The 19443-nt window shown below is 32.8% G+C and overlaps 1 protein-coding gene across 1 annotated transcript in view; it reads right to left on the bottom strand.

The window, feature by feature from the left end:
- Window positions 1-19443, bottom strand: part of LOC118182210 (guanine nucleotide-binding protein G(o) subunit alpha-like) — a 139231-nt gene that overhangs the window by 110195 nt on the left and 9593 nt on the right. The window lies entirely within an intron of this gene.

Below are 19443 nucleotides of genomic sequence, written 5' to 3'. Positions count from 1 at the left end.
ATAAATAATATTGTGATAGTTACCAGTAGACTATCCAGGAATAGTTTTCAGTTATTATGTTGTCTACCGTGACTGCGTTCTTAGGAAATTAAATTATTCGTGTAATTTTCTCTTTTCGAATTTCGTACAAAGAAATTAGTGAAAACAAGGGAAGAATGCGCAAATAAATATGGTATATTTTTGTATTCCTTGGAAAAGAAATAACATCACAGCAGAACGTTTAGTTAATGCAGACAACCTGAGAAGCCTACCTTCTCATGAAGAAAGCCTGTAAAATAGAAAACACCTGAACACATTTCAGTTGAGAAAGCACTAATGTTATATAAAAATTTCAAGTAACACATCTTTTAAAATAAATTTCAGGAGATTAATAAAGTAAAGTATTTATTCATCAGAAAAGGAGCTGGGATAGCTCTGAGGTTACCAAGTGGAGTAGAAATATCAGGTTACGAAATTCTTTCTTCCTTCCAACAATTTCCAAGTAAACAAAAAAACTAATTCATGGTACTTTCACGGTACTTTTTTAAACATCCTTATCTATCAACTTAACATAATGCCATAATCGATAATTTCTATTTCTTCTCCAACGGGAATCCTGCTTTCTTTTCTATTTCTTCTCCAACGGGAATCTTTCGTCCAACTTCTTCTCCGTTAGTGTAAATAAGTCTCAACGTGAATCCTGCTTACTTTCGTCCAACTTCTTCTCCGTTAGTGTAAATAAGTCTCAACGTGAATCCTGCTTACTTTCGTCCAACTTCTTCTCCGTTAGTGTAAATAAGTCTCTCTATCTCTAGACTTATATGCGCTTAAACAAAGGCTAAAATGACCGCAGACACGGGAGAAGGAAAAAAATACATATTAAGGATGGGAAAGATCAAATTTACCTAACAGAAGCAACATACCCATGGTTTTCATGATTAGAACCCTGTCTGAGTGACTTACGCAAATCGAAAACTTACTTCCCTAATCGAAGACTTACGCAAACGAACCATTAACAGGATGTTCCCTTATAAGGTATTTCTCCCGCCTTCTTAGCATGCGCTCGTGGTATAGTGGTCAGCACGCTCGACGCGTATTCGAGAAGTCGGAGGTTCGAATCCTGGGGAGGGCATTGCTCATTTTTCATGTCTCCTACTTCCAAATAACATAATGACTCTACAGTGGCACCCGAACCAAAAGGTGGTGAATAATGATTCTTCACCACCAGGATTTGGCGATTGGTTCCCCTAATCCCCAGTCGCCCTTAAAAAAAAAGGGGAAGTATATAAGGTATTTCTTCTGCCTTCTTAACATGCCTTCATGGTGTAGTGGTCAGCACGCTCGACGTGTATTCGAGAGGTCGGTGGTTCGAGTCCTGGCGAGAGCATTGCTAATTTTTCATGTCTCCTGCTTCGATATAACCGAATGACTCTACACCCTCTGTGTGAGTTCAATAATGGCTAATGTTTTGAGATACTAAAAAAAAAAAAAACCTCTTTTTATCCCCCCCATTTTAAATGAAGAATTTAGATGAAGATTTAAAAATGTCTTCCATAATTTTAGTCGCTCTTATTTAATGAAATGTGTTCTGATCAAAATTTTACTTCTCTATTTCAGAAAAACCTGCTTCTATTTAAAGACCTTTTTATATGCAGGGACTTGCCTTCTTTGAAATTAAGCAATTTCGTTCATTATCATGGTAAACCGTATGTAATTAACTATTTATTATTATGAGATTTGAGACATGCATGCTTCAATGACCGCAATCGAAGATTTAACGCGAACGGACCCTAAACAGGATGCCCATTCCGTGCGATTTCAATTAGAGCTCATTTGCTTTAAGATACTAGAGAAGAGAACATTTTTCACTTCCCATTATTTCAAATGCAGAATTTGGATGAAAATTTGGAAATTCCTTTCTTAATCTCATTCGCTCTTAATTCTTGAAATGGATTCCAATCAGAAGCATACTTCTTCATTTGAAAGGAACTTATTCTATTTAAAGGCAACATTACCATACACGGTCTCGTCTTCTTTCAATCCAGGCAAATTAGGTCTATATTGTAGTGAGTTTTATGTAGTTTACCGTTCATTATTATGAGATTTCATTATTACATGCAAGCTTGAGTGGCTGCAATTGAACACTTATGCAAGCGGATCTTAAACAGGACGCAATCTCTTTGAGATTTCATTAAGAGATCTTTTGGCTTGAGGTTACTGCAAAAGTGAAATAATTTTGTCCTCCACTATTTCAAATGCATAATTGATATACAGATTTGAAAACACTCCTCATAACCTTAATCGTTTTTGCTTCTTGAAATAAATATCATCTAAGTTTTACTTCTCAAACTGAAAGGACCTGCTCCTGTTTAAAGACCCTGTTTTTCACGCAGACACGTCTTTTTTCAACACAAACAATTCCGTTCATTACTCTGGGAGATCTTATATGGTGAAGTGTTCATTATTTTTAGGCTTCATCATTAGATGCATGCCTGAGTGGCTTAACTGAAGACCTATGCAAAAGGACCATAAATAGGACCTTCCCTTCTCTGAAATTTCAATAAACGCTAATTGTTTGGAGATGCAGGGAAAAACGAGAACTGCTTTCAACGCAGAAAATTATGTTTATTACAGTAGTGAACCTCATTACGATGCACTGGTTTAGATCTCTGTGCTTAATTATCCTTATTTACCCCAGTTTCCTTTGCTAGAGTTATTCTATACGTATAAATTGAGGAAACTCAATCACTGAAATCTAAGTCGTTTTTGGTCTCAATCGGAATAAAAAATCTTACCTATCAAACTGCTGACACGGAGATTCGGCATTAATTTTATAGACCTGTATAGCTCTAATTTTCTCTGAGGTAACAAAAGAAAATAAAGTTGGATTAAATCAAAATTCTTCTAGACATGGAAAATAAGTGAAGATTTAAACCAATTTCTTGCATAGTTTCTCTCAGCTATGGTCAAATAATATCTCAGCGACGGAATGGATTCCTTTCATATCACTAAATAACTTCTGAAAAATTGCTTTTTTATTCAAAATGTTAATTATAAATAAAGACGATCCTTTGTTTTCTGTAATGACTCTTACCGTACCATTTGTCTAACCGTGTGGTGTACTTCTCATTCAATGCAAGACGTATTCCTCATGGACTGTAATCATTTACCTATTTTACTGCTTCCTTCATCTCTTCACTAGAGACCGGTTTTATTAAGCTTTTCTGTATTCAGTTCACAGAGCAAACGGACGTACGTGTTTCCTTGTTTATTCTTACAAAAGTTGTCGTTTCAAGTTAGTCGAGTATTCTGCACCACCCTTACTTTTTCTCCCCTTTCGTATTTTGTCTGAAAGTAACTTTTGGGGCCTTCCTCGCTTAAGTATATGCTAATTCCATCTACGAAGCACCCTGAATTCTAAAATCCTCAAAGGTCCCCTTTCCCCCCTACGGTTTGCAGTGCGAGCAAAGTTTACTGACCGAATTAAAATGCACACATTACCCACAAGGTGGGCCTTGAATTTTTCAGCACTTCTCAAATATTTTGAATGATGGATTGGGATTGTTCTGAGCTAGAAAATTTTCTAAATTTTGAACTAGTCATGCGCAGATGATTGATGCATAATTTTATTCAGTAACTTGTTCGTGAATATGACGACATACTATGGCTTAGAAAATTTTGTGCATAGTATATCCTGCCTTAATAATGTATGCGATAAAAGTTTAAAGTATATTGTCCATCGATGATGTGCGGCGTATCAAATGCGAAGGCTACCCAGGCAGGAATTTATTTTTGTTAATTCTTTACGAACTATGTATGTTAGGGATGAATAACTTTAGGATCATACTCTGATCATTACTTATTGAAGTTTTTGTCCAGCATACATGCAAACAATTAATCTAAGCATACGAATACAGCCTGCCGCAGGATATTTGCTTCCGTGCGGGATTCTTCAAACAGAGATTGCTACATGTTTATATAACTTATACATAACCATTTTATTCATGATAAATAAGCAAGTCTTTTATTATAGCAAAACACTCATCTTTATCATAAACCTCTAAGAGGCATCACCAGGTTTATCCGGTCATGAGGATTTTGTCACTTGGTATATATTCACTTAGGATATGAACGATTATGAATGACGTTTTAAGAGGATTTAGTTCATATTTATAATAAGAGAAAACACGAGAGAGGGAATACATAGAAATTTCATGCAACCAGCCCATTTAGACTCTCCGATGAAATCCGAGACTAACAATTGTATTGTAGCGACTACTGTGCTAAAAGGTATGAAAGAGGGTATTTTTCCTAAGAAATTGAAATGGGACAAAACAGCTTGACAGTTAGCTAATTGTAGGCAATTTAGCACATCAATCTCTCGCAGACATTCAGTAGCTTCTCATTCAATGCAAGACGTATTCCTCATGGACTGTAATCATTTACCTATTTTACTGCTTCCTTCATCTCTTCACTAGAGACCGGTTTTATTAAGCTTTTCTGTATTCAGTTCACAGAGTTTGTGCATATGTACATAAACATGATTTTGCAGCACAGATTTGGAGAAGTTTAGCTTTAAATTGATATATGATGCAAGGCAATGCATTGTTAGGGTAATATAGCAAAAGCTCAATGTATTACATGTTTACCTACCTTTATTAATTTAGCATTACGTTTCTTCTAAAATCAAATTTATTTACTGAACTAGACGTAATTCAAGTGCAGTTGACTTAAATAGGTATGAAGCCCGAGAACAAAATTTTCCTTAATTTCTGAATATTCCACTAAACTTCATTAGCATATTTACTCTTGCCACTTCTTTAAGATTGAACAGGGAAACGGTCGTAAGTTTTTTTAGTATTTTATTTCACTCTATTAACTTAGACTTTAATGAGAAATTATAGCTATTTTACGCAGTAGTTTAAGGTGCAGAAACGCAATCAATGTTGCTCGAACTCTTAGTTGCCTTTTATTCCCTTGTGTGTGTCAATTAAAAATACTAAATCATGTCTAATATTTTTATGTAATTATTTTCTCCATTAACAGAAACAGCAGAGAATTGTGTTTCTTTCTGGATTTCAATAACAAAAAACAAAGCAATAACAAAAAAGTAAACAAAACAAAGCAATAACAGACATAATGCAAGTAAACAAAGAAATTATACATAACTGAATGAACATAAATTTTAGGTATCAGATGATTCGTTGTTTCTACATAATAAAAAGCTCTTTAGACAATTTTTAATTACTAAAGCGTTTTTGTTCGTTTGCTTAGTAGAGTAAACCAACGCACCTAAGAACTATATCCCTAAAGGAAGCATGCCTGCCTGGAGGATTTTCTATGCCTTCGGGAATAATTTACTGGAAAAAACTGCATCGTATTCACCTGACAAACTGGAAAAGCGATAAAAACACCAATTCAGCCATTCTAATCGATGAACACAGCTAGTATCATTTCTTGCGCTTTCAAGTTAGCTTTGCGCGAATTTTTCACCAAACATTAAAATGTTGCAATCAAAAACACCATTTTTAAAACTAATCTATATTATGTGTGTGATCTTTCCCATATTTACATAATGATTCGCATTTATAATGAGACAAACACGTTTTCAGAAACTTAGGGATCTAAACATGTTAAGAAGTTAACTAAATCAACATGACCCTCCCCTTCCTCTCCAAAAAAATTACTTTCTGGGAAATGTAACTTTAAAACCCTCAATTTCCTCTTGGTTCGTGTTACCTTTTATTTGCTACCGGAAATTAAAATTCACATTGTTCCTTCTACTAAAAGCTAAAAATAAACGGGCTCAGTTTGTTGCCTTGCAGTACGTTTTTGAGTTTTTTTTCCCTCTCTTCTAGAATGTCTCTGTTATCTCCAGATGTCATTAAAGAGAGGAAAAAATATTAAAGAGTTAACTCCCGCTGGAATGCATAATTATCTTTCGAGCTGTACTTACTTTACGTTCGCGTCATTTGAAACCTTCAAGAGAAGGTGCTGCATTCATATTAAATAAGGTCTGAAACATATTTGGTTACACAAGGATAAGTAATATCATGTACTGCCTAAATCTTGAATAAACAAATGTAGCTATTTCCACGCGAGTTTTTAGTGCTACTGCTATTAGCGGTTGCTATTATTTATTTTATTAGTATAAGAAAACCCAAAGAAATTTAGGAACTGAAAATAAGTCTGCGAATATAAAGTTTAAAAAGAGTTTGGTCTTTAAAAACTTAATCTTTTATAATTTATTGCTATTGCAATATTAAAATTTTCTTCCGACGATTGTCACATTCCAGATTTAAAAAGCAGATAAAAAGATTTTAAATAATAAATACCGTTAAGAATTACTGCAGAAAAATTAAGGATAACCATTTTACAAAATGTAGAGACTTTTACATCTCACGTCATTAGAAATACTTCAGGCAAAACTTAAATGCAAAACATGACTTTTTTCCGAACAAATGTGCCTAATATTATGTTTAGAACATTTCTTTTAGTAAACACAAGTATTATTTTTGTATCAGATATAATAAGCATTTTGATAACGGATGGGAACAGATAAGCGTGAAGAATTTACAGATCTTGGGTGTAAAACAGACATTAGCTTCGAGATATTATGTGATTTTGGTATAGGGATCGGCTTATTGAACTATGAACGAAACAATTCAGGGCTATCTAACTTAATAAGTACTTTTGTACTTATATCTTTTCTGCAAACTTTTCATGTGGAATACTCTTCATCACTCTGAAGTGTTTGAGATTCACATAGGTTTTTAAAGTTATACTTACGAAATTTCAGAAGTGTTCAAATTAGTCTCCTCCAACATCAATGTACTTCTGTAGGCGAAGTTTCCAAGGATTAAATACCTCAAGCCTTCAGTTTCTTGGAATTGATGAAAAAAGGCATTTATAGCCTTATCAAGCTCATCTTCGGCATGAAAACTACTTTCACATAAGTTATTTTTTAGATTAAAAAAGAGTCACATATAGGTAAGTGAACAGGGTGGATATTTTATCTCTCTGATGTGTTTTTGTTCTAGAAACTCAACTGTTAATCTTGCTGAATGAGAAGACGCATTATCATGGTGAAGCATGAGTCTTCACTTTCTGAAGAATTTCTGATAATTCTCACTTAGTAGGGTACCATTTAGCTGTGACTATCTTATGTACTTCTATCTTGATGGCTTTGACTATTCCTGTACATCTGAAGAAAATGGCATACATTAAGTTTTTCATGGCGCGTTGTCTTTTCACCATTGTGGGCATAGGTTCATTTTCAAAGATCCATAGTTTACTTTCTTGAGCTGTTGAAACGTCAAACAATGGTATATACATTTCATCATCAGTTACAGTTTTAGAAAAAGTGTTTCTTTACTGATTCTGGCGCGCTCCTCTTTTTGGTGGTCAGTTAAATTATGGGAACTCAACTGCAAACTAATTTTTTCATATGAAATTCTTCATGAATAATTTTATGTATGGCGGCGGATCTAACGTTAAGTTCCTTCTGTATTATTTGGTAGGCGCAGAGAATATTACGGATTAACATTATTCGTATGGGAGACACATTATCGGGAATTATTGCTAACAACGGCCTTCCTATGTGTTCTTAACCTGAAGAGAGTTGACCTCTGTGAAATTCTGTAAAGCATTTAAATACAGTAGCACAAGACGGATCATCATTTCTAAATGCTAATTATAGACATTGAATACATTCTTCTTGATTTAATCCCACTTTAAACGCATAGAAAATCATAGCGCGATAATGTTTTCGCGTCAGCTCCATTTTTCCTTCTGCCTAAAATTTATTCTACACTAAACTACATGCGAATGGCCAATAAAAAATAGTCTGCTAGGGTAAATTATTTCATATTTTCAAATCTAAAGATTAATTTTTTTTCTGTCATTTACTATCTGCATTTACTATGCTGCAAATTTCAAAGTGAAATTGTTTCTTGAAGGAAAACAATGATCTCGTTGTAAGCAATTTAACGCGTATCCTAGCCGTTAATACTACAACTATAAAAGTTATTTCGGATAGAAAAGAAAGACTGATCCCTTAATCCTACTATAAGTGATTTCCAGTTTTACCAAGCAATGAAGTTTCAGAGGTTTCAGTGCTCTTTTCTTTCTGTTTATTCATCTTTGGTATCATTGCCACATAGCTGATGTTTGACAATGGCAGTTTACTTATGATAAGCCTCATCCATTCTGATCTACTAAGGAAAGTTTACATGAGAAACAAAGAACTTACTGAGTAGGAATAATAACTTGCAACCACAAATGTTGGAAGCAATTCTCTAAATGTTCTGCAATACTCGCAAGGAGACCTTAATCCTTATATCAATCCCTCTGCTGCGGGAGTAGGTAAAGATTCATCGGAATGGGATGTTAATGCTTGTTCACACAAAGAAATTGCGGAAGAGCCTATGTTCTTCGTAGTTCTCAAACTCAGAGATACTTGTGAGAGGTTCCAAGAATAACATACGTCAGAATCACACTCTAAATCCTCCAGAATCTCAAGACTAATCCTTATTGCCCACAGAATGTTATCATTCTCCTATTTGTTGGATTACCTACCTTATTGGTGGGATAAATCTAAGATAACTGGGCTGCGTTGGTGTCAGAGTTCTCGGCGCGCTTTTTATTTTATTCAGTTTGGGGATACAAACAGTATGAAAAGCGCTGAAAATAGAAAATATAATTTAGGATTATTGTATCCGATTTGTAACTTTATGGGATCAAGTTACAAATCGCAGCCGATACTTATGGCAAGTAATCTGACGAGGTGTTTTTCTAAATGTTTCCCGTAGCAAAAAATATATAGAAAACCACTCCATTTAATGAACTTTGATTTAAAAGATTTCGAATTTAATGGACTCTGAAAGAACAAAAAGTAAAAATCGAGTCGTAAGTATTGAGCACTAGAGATTTTCTGTCAACGTGCTTTGTTCTATTAGTTTATTTATATTTTTATCATTCGTACACTTAAACACGTAATTCTAACATTTAATTATAAACACGTAGCTTTGTCATTATTATGCCGTTGAGAGATTAATTGTTTTAAAATAAATGTGTTAAGAGTTTAACATGATAAAATATTTCTCCCGCCTTCTTAGCATGCCTTCGTAGTGTAGTGGTCAGCACACTGGGCACGTATTCTAGAGGTCAGTGTTTCGATTCCCGGCGAGGACGTCGCTCATTTTTCATCTTTCCTGCTTCGAAATAACCTAATGTCTCTACAACATAATGATTAACAGAAACCTGATGAATATTTTACGTGCACTGTACCCTTTTACTGCTTTCATCAGTTAGTGAGAAATTTCTTTTTACATGACTCTATTTTTTCTGATTTAATTTTTTTTCATTTAAAGGTAATATCTAATGAAATTAGTATTATAAAACTTTTCTTTCTTTGTTATTTTTGCGTTTCGTTTAGGAACTTGAACGACTCAAAAAAAATTCTAGTTCATTACCATAATATATTTCACTGCATAGTGTAACGCTTCATACATGTTTTTCTAAACGTGTTTAATTTTGTAGACTTTGCAGGGCTGACACCTGGCAACTTTTTACCTTTAAAATAATTCCTTAAACCGGATATCTACTACTCAAAAAATTACGTTTCAATAAATCCATTTCAATTACATTCATTCAATATTCAACGCATAATTTCAATAAAAGTTTCTAAACTTTTAACCCTTATTAAGTCCTGTAAATTAAAATATTCAGTTGTGCAGTTTACAGACGCTGACTTATAATTATCCAGTTGAGTATACTCTCAGTTTACCGATGAGTAATATAGTACAAACACACTTCTTTAAATATAGTCTGTAAATATACACTTCTAAAAGGCTATATATATATTATTTAAATAAATTACGTTTTGATCAGATAGGAAATGACTTGGATTTGGGTTCTACAAGCATGGAATGTAAAATATAAAAGAAAAAAGATACGAACTGTTTTGCAAATGCATAATGGCTGAGCTGTTCAATCTGTGAAGTCCATAATTTGCAGAGGAAAGATCAACTCATTTTACAAGTGGTAAGCCTTTTAAATACTGTTCATTTTTGCTTTTCTGTTTGTGGCTGAAGGTGAAAATATTCTTGGATAAATGTTTCCAAATAATTTCGGAGCTACGCAAATATTTTAGAAAGTCATTTAACTTTTTTATGTTGCAATGTATGTCAAAAAGCTTTTTTTTTTTTTTTTTGAAATTTTTGTCAAACGGTTGGAAAGACCTTCTTAGCTTGACATAGCTAAGAAGCTATGTCAAGCATAGCTATGTCAACCATGTCTTGACTAGTAAATGTCATAACAACGAAGTGCATGATTTTAAATTGAAACTGAAGTTTTTGACATCACCACTACCTAAAAAACAAAAGTTATTTTAATTCATTCCGTTTTCCCTCTACCACCACTATCAATTATTCAAAGACACCGAAGCCGAAACTGACGGCTCTCTGCTGCAATAGTTTTAAACAATCGCAATTTTTTCTTGAAATCTTGAGGCTGTTATTGATGTGGGATTTCCATGAGACGGGCAAACCTCCCATGAGAATACTGATTCTATTAAGATCATGGAGTACAGGACTTTTGAACTGCGAAAAGCTAGAGCTGTCAAGACTTATTTCTTTTCCAATCTTCTGAAAACTGACTGAAACATCTCCATCTTCAAGAAAATACCAAAGCAAAATCACAGTAAAGTTTCGCTCTTTTGAAGACTGTCTGAACGCTCGCTCAACAAAAGATGATCTTTAATATGTAATTCTTACATTTTAAGGGGTAAAAAAGAGGCCTCTTGAAGTTTTCCAAAAATTAGATGATTTGCTACAGATATTACAGCAACAGCAATTATAACAGTAATGCAATTTATCGTTCACTAACATCAACAAAAGTAATTATTATGAGAAAATACAAAGAAATTGTTAAAAATATGTTGAAAAATTGAAAATGCAAATATTTCATATAGTTTTCTTTTCAGAAGAATTTTATCCCAACTCGATTTACTTGCATTTCGTAGAAAGTTTGACTTAAAATATATTTAGGCATAAATATATTTTAAGTCAAACAAATAAATTCAAGCAAGCTTTCATTGGCAGATTTCAAGGAAATACCTGTGACAGAAATTAGCAGCGATTTCTGGTTGATGGTAGCAGAAGAGGGGTAAAGGCCCACTGACTTGAATCCAAGGTTCCTCCTCATCAAAATTAGGATGGATTTTCACTTATCTCACAGTTGTAAAATCTGCCACTTGCTGTAGTGCCCCCTAGGCAGCGTTCTCCATGATAATACGGGTAAATGATCGATAAATTTAGCATTTTCTGAGAAATGTTTTATTATCAAAGCGTCTAGCCATAGGAAAAGAATGATAATAGACATATAATCTGAGAACTATATTTATAACATATATGTGTGCGTGTAAGTGTAAGAACTAAAATATGAAAGAAAACTATTAACTTTAATTTAGCAATATTCCTTCTAATTAGTCATTTCAATTTGGCTACGTCCACTTCCTATGTTAAAAGTAACTACGTTACTTGAAAAACTAATCCGCATGATGTAACCTTTAATCCTGTAATGTGGGCAGCTATTATCCAAATTAACGAAACTTTTATCTACAAATACCATTGCTACTATTGCGTAGTACCCCGTTTATTCCCACTTAGTTTGCTGTTGGCAAAGTTTCAAGATAGATTCAAGATTGTTTTAAGATATGTAAGTTATACGAAACTATCGGATTCATCTCGCACCCAAAATGATGTGTGGTATAGAATGTGTAAAGAACTAACTGTCGAAAAATAAATTGTGTCTTGTTATCGTCAGCCACGCCTGCTAATTTTCTTCTCCGTTATGTCAACATATGCATCTACGAATTAAAGCCTTTCTAAGTAATTATCGATAGACAGCCCATCCTTAACTCCTATCTTCTATTCCTCAAGTCATCTGGTGAATTATTTAAATTAATATACATAAACTTAAAGCATCTGAAGTTAAAAGTAAACTGAAATCAAAGCTAGGCAATTCCTCAACAATATTAATAACTGCATCCTTGTAAAGGGGTTAAACACAAAATCTAAAACATTCAAAATAAAAATAATAGTAGTACAGACTCGAAAACAAAAATGTAAAAAAGGAAAATGTATACAAGATAATAAAAATATAAAAAATAACAAAATAATAAAAATATAAAAAATAATCTCTCTTTATTGAAACTCCAATTCAGAACTCGTCAGGGGAAAAGGAATTAAAGCTTCATAAAAGTTGATTAATATGCTTCCAAAAAGTGTTTCGTTCTCCCGGTAAATTTGAGATCCAAAACCTGGAAAAGAAAGAAATTTAAAAAATGGTTACATAAAAACTCACATATAACCGAAAAACGTGAATCTCAAATGTACCAGGATGTGGAATCATATATATGACAAAAAAAGACATGATTTGTATCTTGCAACTTCATATCTTACTGAGATATTTCTCTGTGTTATTTAAATAAAATGGATAATCTGATTTTTTTTATGAATTTTTATCTGGGAATTGCTGCTCAGAAATGAGTTTTCATTGCGACCGCGCCGAAGAAATACACACACAATAAAAAAAAATCGATTTTGAGATTGTAATAAGCTCCAGCTTAATAAATAGAAATCTTAAAATCCAAATATATACTGTTTACGGGAAAGAGTTTTAAATTGCATTTTCAATGACGTAACAAAAGTCATGAATAAATTATTTGGCAGATAAATATATTTGAGATGTATGTAATATAACTGTGTCATTACAGTAATAAGATGACTTGGTGAAAGAAAGTTGCAGCGGATTGATGATGGTTCTTGGCATTATAACTACGTAATTAGCAAGATGGCATTCGAAGAACACACATAATGATAAATTCCACACATAATTTTATTCCTTGATAATGCACATCATCAATGTGGGTGCGTTATGCGCTCTCCCCCAAGTTTTGTACAGATTACATTTTTTAAACAATTAACAAAATTAGAAAAGTAAACTATGGCTAGCAACAAGGCGACACAAGCGTCTCAAGTAGAAGGAAAGAGAGAAGAAGAGAGGGAGCTGTGACGCAATGAACCTTTGGTACCATTTCAGATCACATGACAGTTTAATGTCCAGGCGCTGGACCCAGACTTCATCGATGAGTGCGTATCAGAACTGCAGGGAATCTAGTTAGAAAAAATTACTGCTCTGTTATTTTTAGAATGAAGATAGGCGTTAAAGGGTTGTTATTAATTTATTATTTGAAAGATTTTGAAAGATAGATATTTTATACTTTACATCTCTCTCTATATATCTGTAGAGAGAGAAATACATTCGGGTATACATGTATAATAATTGGCTGAAATATCATACGAGTTCGCATTCATCATTTGCAGGTTGTGCGATGTAATAAGATAAAACATAGAAAGAAGCTGTTATTACCAATTGGGCTCTAAGAGAAGACGAGCAGTTTTCATCTCGGCTGTTCTATCGTGGTTTTATGTAGTTAGGCAGAAATCCATTCAAGTGGAACGGGAGGTCATTACATTGACAATGCGTTTCGTTTTACTTTCCTATTCTGCTCTTCTTCGTTTTATGGATGCGTTTGTCAGTTTTCAGCTTACGTAAACCTAATGAAGCACCAAATGGCTCTTCTGCGTTTCTTCGGTCTTTAATTTTACGCTAGAATAAAATGAAATGTATTTGCCAGACGTTTATTTCGTGTTTAAGTTGACGTTAGTTTGCGGAGTAGAAGTAATTGTAAAGATAGTTATGTGAAATTAGTATATGAATAATAATGTTATAATTAGTATAATAATTATGGTAATTAGTTATTAATAATAGTTAGTATATTAATAAATTACTATAAAATAATAATTGATATTAGTATATTAATAATTAGTATGAACGAAAACTAAACTCCAAAATACGAATTATCTCCTAAGCATTTAAAATAATTCTAAAATGTTCTGTAAATTTAGCAAAACTGTACTTCATTCAATTCTTGATCGCTGGAATGGTTACTACAAAAGACAGTTATCCTTATATCATTCAATAATTGTTGGGATGATAGACCCTTCTTGGCTAATATTTTAATAAGGGCTAAGATATTAATTTTGGTAATAAAATAAATTGGTGTGTTTATATAACGGGATTATTTTTTAATTACGTTCCTGATTATAAGCACAGCTTAATATTCTTATTTATTCTACTATATTAATTAATGTACTATATTAAAGAAAATTAGAATTTGTTTTATATTGAGTTCGATTCCTGATCGTGTTATATCAAGTATCCTTCTAAACACGAAACGGAAGAGGTATTCCTTATTAAATACAACTATCTTCTCCTGAGCTTTCTTTATTTGAGCGCAACTTAAGTAAAGTCATTTTCTGTTCAATAGAAAAATGTTTAAAAAAATTATTTTTCCGGATTTTTTTCCCTTGAAAATAATTTAAGACTTGTTAAATGTTGAGGATAATAAAACGCAGTGCTAATACTAAATGTTCAATTCCTTAACAGTTTTAATGAAAATCTTCATTTACCGCATTTCATCTTCTTCAATTGATTGGTAAATGAGCATCTCAGATGAAAAAAAGGAAGTACTTTCCGTATTTCGTCAAATACGGATCGTATGGAATCGGAAACAATTTAACTAAAGTCTTTCTTATGCTGAGAAAGTGAGTATTTCATTCATAAAGCGAAAAATATACCGTGAGTGTCAAATAATAATTTTTTCATTTGACTGTTATATGACATCCGCGGTATAATTCTGAAACATTTTATTATGTGAGCATAGCATCTGTAATTATTTAGCTTTTCACAAGCAATCATCAGTCGCATTACTTCTGTTGCTATTGTTGCTGTTGTTATTAATATATCTTTAAGATTTATAGACATTATACTGATAAACTAGGTTACATTTTATAAATATCTAAGTTAAAGAGTTTTTTTAAACTAACCCTGGACTAGCTGCTAATAAATCATTTGCTTGTTTTTGCCTATCATTCCTTTCTCGGCAGATGATGCAGAACAGGATATCTTTTCCAAATGTGTTCTGCCTTTTTATAAGACTAAACAGCTCTGCATAATTTATGCGTTGCGGAGACCTAAGCTTAAATTAAAGTATGATATATTTAACATACTCTTGCTTAGAATGTTGTGCAGATCTGAGCTGACAACGTAGATGTATTAGGCAATATTTTAGAATTAACTTTCGTCACTATATAAATTTAAAAAAGCGAGCGTGACTGTGTGCAGTGAATAATCTTTGAAAAATTTTTTATGACTCCGTCATTGTATTTAACAGAAAAATAACGTTCGCTAAAAGAATAATTTCTTAAAGGATCATTTTAAAGGATTTTCTCATTTTGTCAAAAGGGAAAATTATAATGAAAAGAGATGTTTTTATTTGATGGCTGCAGACACTGAAAAATCTCACTTAATCCAAACTTCTTACCTTCCATAGCTCTTTTGAAAAATTTTAAGAAACCTCATGTCGGCTACCATACATGGACAACTTACAACTTAATATGCATGGACAAACCACAGCGTTAGGTTGCTAGATTAGTTAGCAATTACAGGGCTCATGAAAACTATCTTTTTTAAGAACTGGATAATTTCCTAAACAGCTTTCTTTAACAGAGCCCGCAGTAAATCATACCGATTTACTGCGGGCTATGTTAAGATTGTTACGATTTAAGCGTTTCGATTCTGAGTTTCGTTATATAATGGACGGTGAAACTGTGGTGGAGATTTGTGAAATTAGTTTCTGATATGATGAGTGAATAAGTAGTACACTGAGTGTTTCCAGTCAAAGCAAGCTTCGAATTTTGCGAACTGATCATTGTTGTATTTTTGGGAATAGATTTATAGAACAGATCATTGTTACATTTTTGGGAGGCAATATTATTTTGGGTGCAAGTTGCCCTGTGGATGATATTGCATCAGACAGTTATCGAAAAAATTGTTTATTTCTATTGAAAGGCACTTTTTTGTTAGACATATCCCATGATATAAATTTCGATAATAAATTTTGATGTCATTAAAATGTGAAAAATGTGTTCCGAACGCAACCGTAATTTTTGACAGTTTATCACATGACGCAAAGATAGCGGAATATAATCTCTATCGATTGAGCTGACTATACGTTCAACTTAGAAAGGAAGCAGGTTTCAAGATCTTGACTATAACTTTGCACTTAGTTATGGCATTGAAAGGAGGCAATTTGCTTGAATACCTAATTTTGTAGAATATTTAAACGTTAATTTTTACTTTATGTAATACAGATTACTTAGGTAAAGAAGGAAGTTTTATGAATAAATATTGAAATGAAAAGGATTTTCTACCACTTTGTTAATCCTATCTAGTAACTGATTACTCGTACTGAGCTTATTTGATTTTCAGTTATTATTATTTAAGTATTTTGTGTTTATCATTATTAAAGGATTTATATTTTTCATTATTGATTTTGATTAAAACAGGCACCGTTAGCCATACTATGCGATTTATACTAATCTTTCTTTTAAGTAAATTTTTGAAATGCTAATTCGTCTATTATTTTCTGACGGTTACCCACCAACGGCTGAGCGGTAAAATCGCTACTGGGCTCGATTTCAGGCGAACGGTCTGGCTGCATGAGCGTTTTCGTGGTTTTTCCCATGTGTAATGTGTATAGCAGCTAATTTCTCTTAGAAGGTCCTCCAAAAAAGCATCCCTTCCTTTAGGTAGACAGCTCTAGTGTGCTTCACCATAATCAACTAAATTAAACCAAACCTTTTTGACGGACTATTCCTTGAAGACACACCATTCCATGAAGTTTGATTTTATAGTGGTTTTTCTTTCTTTTGTTTTTTCACCTCTCAATATTAACTTCTTAGTTTCCTATTTTCTTTCCGTTCTCTTGGTTGATTACAAAATACAGAATTAAAAAGGGCTATAAATAGGGTGACTGGTTGAATACTAAGATGTAAGTCAATTAATCTGTATTTTAGTGGATGGATCTTCTCTCATTCCACTACAGACTCCCACATATACTGTTAAACTGTAGTGCCTTTAGTTTAATATGATATACTGAGCCATGAATATCAAATAAAGACTGTAGTCAGATAATGAGATTAATGTTTACCCTAATTATTATCAAAGTGTCTTGATATAAAATTTTGAGTAATGAGTAAAAACCTGTGCCGTAGTGAATTGGGATTTTTTCGAAATGAGGTTATATGAGGGAAGCTTACTGAAAAAAAGATTTTCGTTTTTACTTTTGAAGCCTGTCTACAATTTTCAGCTTTTTATTTAATTTCAATTCTAATTTTAATAATAATATTATTATTTAATTTGATATGATTAATATTTTTAAACTTTTATATAGTACTTGGTTAGGTAGATTAAGCTTTTTGAATATGACAATATAAGGACGGTTACTACCTATAGGGAGAGAGGCAGTGATGCCTTCATGGAGGACTTCCTGAGGGAAGCTGTCTAGTAAGCATGTTATACATGGGAAAACCATGAAACTCAGCTACGCAGCTAATCCGTACACTTGAGTTCGAGCTGGAGGTCGAACTACCAGCGTTCAATAGGAAACAGTGTACAACATTAACCAGCGTACGACATTAGGGTAAACATTAACTCCTCGGCCACTGGTGAAGAAGGTAGTAGCTGGATTTTAATTTATCATATACGACAAAATAATACGGTTGTTCTCTTCTGCTTAGACCCTAACCAGACGCCCTTCTCTTTAATAATTTCAGAGGGAGTGTACATTAAATACATTCTGAATTTGCCGAGACTTAAATTATGTTAAATGCACATCTAGGTTAACTTATACTACACTGGGATAAACATCAAATATTTATCTGTGTTCTAAAAGTATTCCTTGATCAAAGTGTCTTCCTCGAAAACTTTTAGACTGAATTTTTATTTTAATGGATAGAACTAGCAATTAATTTCAAAACCTCCAAAATGAGCCAAACAAGTCACAATCAGAAAATGGTTGAGGTGATAAATACGATCCAAACAATAATTTGACAATATTAATTTACATTAAAAGGAAAAACTGCCTAAATCAATTTTCAAAATCTTTCTCTTTAATGTATATTGCGAGTCGCGAACCTACTTATTACCAAAAAGCAGCAAAGAAAACATCTATTCAAATAAATATTAAGGAAACTTTTCTTCGTAAAATAATTGCTCAAAATTACGCAACATAGCAATCCGAAAAGATTACCCTAATTTACTATATAAATTTAAAAGAAGAAAAAAAAAGAGAGTATAGCTTATTCTTTGTTCATGTGCTGCATTTATCTGATGATTCTAGCACGCTAATAAGTGCCTATATTTTTTATTTTTGTATTTGTGTTTCGTTAATGTACAGTTTCCAGAAAGGAAAACAGCGTTTCGTGATAAAATGTATTCTGTTTAAAAATTGAAACACCAGTCCAAAAGAATAGCCTGTACAAATAATGATAATTATTTTTCCTTATTCCTCCACCGGAAAACAATTATCTTTCTCTACGTAATGAATTCGGCGTCTCTAAATATTAGTACATTTCTTAAATAATTTAATTTATTGATAGTTATGTAGATATTTATTTATTGTTAGCATGATTATAGCAATTTAAAATACGTGTTTTACGTCTTTTCAGCTGTAAGATTCTCACTAGTGTAATTCTCAGTTACTGTAGAAAGTGACGAATCTTAAGAACTAGTTAGCAAATAATCGCTTAAGTTCGTGTAAGAAGAAACAACAAGATGGAAGGGTAACTAACCCTTTATTATTTCAATAAGATATTATAAAACTCCGTCTTGGAGTGTACAATCAAAGCCGAAACTTGGGCTTGAGCTTAAGAGACTAAAAATTAAACTAAAACTAAGATTAACTAAAGAGATATAGCCGAACCTATCAAGATTCTAATCGAGTTGTCCCCTTAACTCTATTTGACTATGAAGTTTATCAAGGGCCTAAGTACGGCGGAAAGTAAGGAGAAAATTCTCGAGAGTAAGTACGGAGAAAATTCTCGAGAGTCTCAATTCTTCTAATGAAGAATGAGCTCAAACATACTGTTTAATTGAATACATAATTTTCTACAATTAAAATTTTGTCAAAAATATGGGTGGATTATTTTTCAGTTTTTCTGTATACGAAACAACTTGAAATTTCTTTGCCCGTAATTAATTAAATGAATGGCACAATTAGTCTTTTGCGGCATTGAATCTATCGATCAATATTTCAGGTGTTCAGGCTATTATATGAAATTTTTCAATAAAGTATCTTTAAGATAACACAGCATCTTTATTATGAGAAAAATATTGCTTGCATTTACAACACTCTCCCATTTTTTTTTCTCTTTGAAAAATGCTGTTGGCGCTTATGCAAGTTACTAAAAAGATAACATTCAGTTTTCTGTTTTCTAATGAAATTGAAAGTAAGGAGAAATTTTTACTCCGATTAGCGTTACCACGATCCTGCAC

The sequence above is a fragment of the Stegodyphus dumicola genome, chromosome X2 (assembly GCF_044657685.1).
Source record: "Stegodyphus dumicola isolate Sdum_Otavi_A_Nest chromosome X2, ASM4465768v1".
In the NCBI taxonomy this organism is placed as follows: domain Eukaryota; kingdom Metazoa; phylum Arthropoda; class Arachnida; order Araneae; family Eresidae; genus Stegodyphus; species Stegodyphus dumicola.
Note: the sequence above shows the minus strand (reverse complement) of the source record. Positions and strands in the feature narration are given on the sequence as shown.